Source organism: Nicotiana attenuata, unplaced genomic scaffold (assembly GCF_001879085.1).
Source record: "Nicotiana attenuata strain UT unplaced genomic scaffold, NIATTr2, whole genome shotgun sequence".
NCBI classification, from domain to species: domain Eukaryota; kingdom Viridiplantae; phylum Streptophyta; class Magnoliopsida; order Solanales; family Solanaceae; genus Nicotiana; species Nicotiana attenuata.
The window spans coordinates 153,437-156,389 of NW_017671726.1; positions in this window are offsets into that span (position 1 = coordinate 153,437).

The window sequence follows — 2,953 nt, forward strand, 5'->3', positions numbered from 1 at the left end:
GGGGGGGGGGGGGGAGGTTATCGGCTATGGGAGCCCGGAGCAGTAGTAAGGACGCGAGTGTTATGTGGACAACGACAACGAACTGTATAAGGGAGGCAGTGAGAGAGGTATTAGGGGTCTCGAAGGGTTACTCTGGCGGGCACAAAGATGACTGGTGGTGGAATTAAGTGGCCCAAGGTAAAGTAAAAGCGAAGAAGGCGGCGTACCTGAAGTTAGTAGGGAGATCATGCGAGAAGGAGAGGAGAGCGAATAGAGAGAGGTATAATGTAGCTAGGAAGGAGGCAAAGTTGGCGGTCTCAAAGGCTAAAACTGCAGTGTTCGGCCGTTTGTACGAGGAATTGGGTGACAAGGGCGGGGATAAGAATTTGTTCCGGCTGGCCAAGGCGAGAGAGAGGAAGGCTCAAGATCTGGACCAAGTGAAGTGCATCAGAGACAAGGACGGTAGAGTATTGATGGGAGAGGCACATATTAAGCGATGATGGCAGACCTACTTTCATAAACTTCTGAATAGAGAGGGGGACAGGGATATTGTGCTAGGTCAATTGGGTCATTCCGAGAGTCGCCGAGATTTTGGGTATTGTAAACGCATAAGGTTGAGGAGGTCGTGCGCGCTATGCGAAAGATGAGCAGGGGCAGAGCAATCAGGCCAAACGAAATTCCGGTAGAATTTTGGAGCAGTGTGGGTAAAGCAGGCTTGGAGTGGCCGATTGGGGTGTTTAATGTGATTTTTAGGATGAAGAGGATGCCACACGAGTGGAGGTGGAGTACGATGGTACTGTTGTACAAGAACAAAGGTGATATTTAGAGTTGTAACAACTATAGGGGTATCAAATTACTAAGTCATACTGTGACAGTTTGGGAGAGGGTGATGAAAGTAAAGGCGAGGAGGACATTGTATATATTCGATAACTCAGCCGTTCTTATTTGCCCAGGTGATGGACACACTAACACACCATATTCAAGGGGAGGTGCCATGGTGTATGTTATTCGCTGATGACATAGTTCTGATTGATAAGACACGAGGCGACGTTAACGAGAGGCTGGATGTTTGGAGACAGGCCCTTGAGTCTAAGGGTTTCAAGTTAAGCAGGACTAAGAAATAATACCTGGAGTGCAAGTTCAGCGACGAGTCGAGGGAAGCATGCATACGTGAGGCTTGAATCACATGTCATCCCCAAGAGAGGCAGTTTCAAGTACCTATGGTCGGTTATCCAGGGGATGGGGAGATTGATGAGGATGTCGCATACCGTATATAGGGGTGGGGTGGATAAAATGGAAGTTAGCATCTGGTGTCCTTTGTGACAAGAAAGTGCCATTGTTGCTCAAAGGTAAATTTTATAGAACGATAGTTAGATCAACCATGTTATATGGGGCTAAGTGTTGGCCAGTTAAGAACTCACATATCCATAAGATGAAAGTAGCATAATTGAGGATGTTGAGGTAGATATGTTGGCACACTAGGATGGATAAGATTAGGAATGAAGTTATTCGGGAGAAGGTGTGTGTGGCTCTTATGGCTGACAAGATGCGGGAAGCGAGGCTCAGATGGTTCGAGCACGTGCGCAGGAGAAGCGCAGATACCCCAGTAAGGAGGTGTGAGCAGTTGGCTTTGGCAAGTACGAGAAGAGGTAGAGGGCGGCCTAAGAAGTATTCGAGAGATGATCGGGCAGGACATGACGTGACTTCAGATTTTCGAGGACATACCTCTTGATAGGAAGGTGTGGAGGCCGAGCATTAAGGTTGTAGGTTAGGAGGTAGTTGAGCATTTTTCTACTTCGTAGCGGGTGTGATGCTAGTCTGATATGGTTTCGTCTTAGATTGCTAGTGGTTAATGTTGAGTTCATACTATTCTCCCGTTTCCCTAGTACCTGGCCTTATTTACTTGTTATTGTTATTGTTATTGATTTCATCAATTTTCTGGTTCTTATGTTGCTGTTATTATTTCTATGGTTTCTATTGATGGTACTGATGTATTTGTCTCTTTTCGTCTTCTTGAACCGAAGGTCTTCGGAAATAGCCTCTCTACTCCCTCGGGTAAGGGTAAGGTCTACGTAGTCACTACCCACGCAAGACCCCACTTGAATTTCACTAGGTGGTGGTTGTGTTGTTAGAAGATTGACAAGAAATTTTTTATTAAATACTTAGGCACATCTTATTTGGCGTATTAGAAGATAATCAAAGTATTGGTTTATTCAGTGCTTTGATTTGTTTGTTCATATATAAGTTATACATCAATCACTGTATTATTTAAATTCTGATGAATACAACATGAAATACATGTATTTAATTACTATACTTGGATAAAATATCCAACAAGACAAGACTACCCTTGATCTTGAGTTTTCTCTTCAAACCCATTTCATAATACTCAAAATTCAAAAAGGAACGTTATAATTACAGATTCTTCGGAGATACAGTTAAACCCCTCGGCCTTTTATTCGTATGGATAAACATTTGCTTCCTTTATATTTCTTGAATGTTAGCAAGTTAAAGATTTGATTTTAGAAGCTCTGGTTACTGATTCAGGAAAATTCTCCACAGGGGCGGAGCCAGGAATGCGGGTTTACGAGTTCGGACGAACATAGGCGGACATATGCTATACAAAGAGGGTTTATTCGCAGATTGGCAAAAACTTTATATATACAAGTATTTTTAACATATATTGATAATTAGTAGTGGGTACCCTATATACAAAGCAGATTTTAGTTGAATCAAAAAGTGCACCTGCGGCTTTCAAATCCTAGGATCGCCTCTGCTGTCGAACCTAGCAATTTGGTTCAAGCCTTATATTTGTCTAAAGAAATCCATTAAAAATACATAAAATTTTAAAAATATTTAGTGCTTTAAAAAATGATGATTTCGAACCATTAACTTTAATTCCCGGCTCTTCCTCTTGATCCACTACAGAAATAATATTGAAAGGCTAAAGCAAAAGGAAGAGACAAAGGTCAAG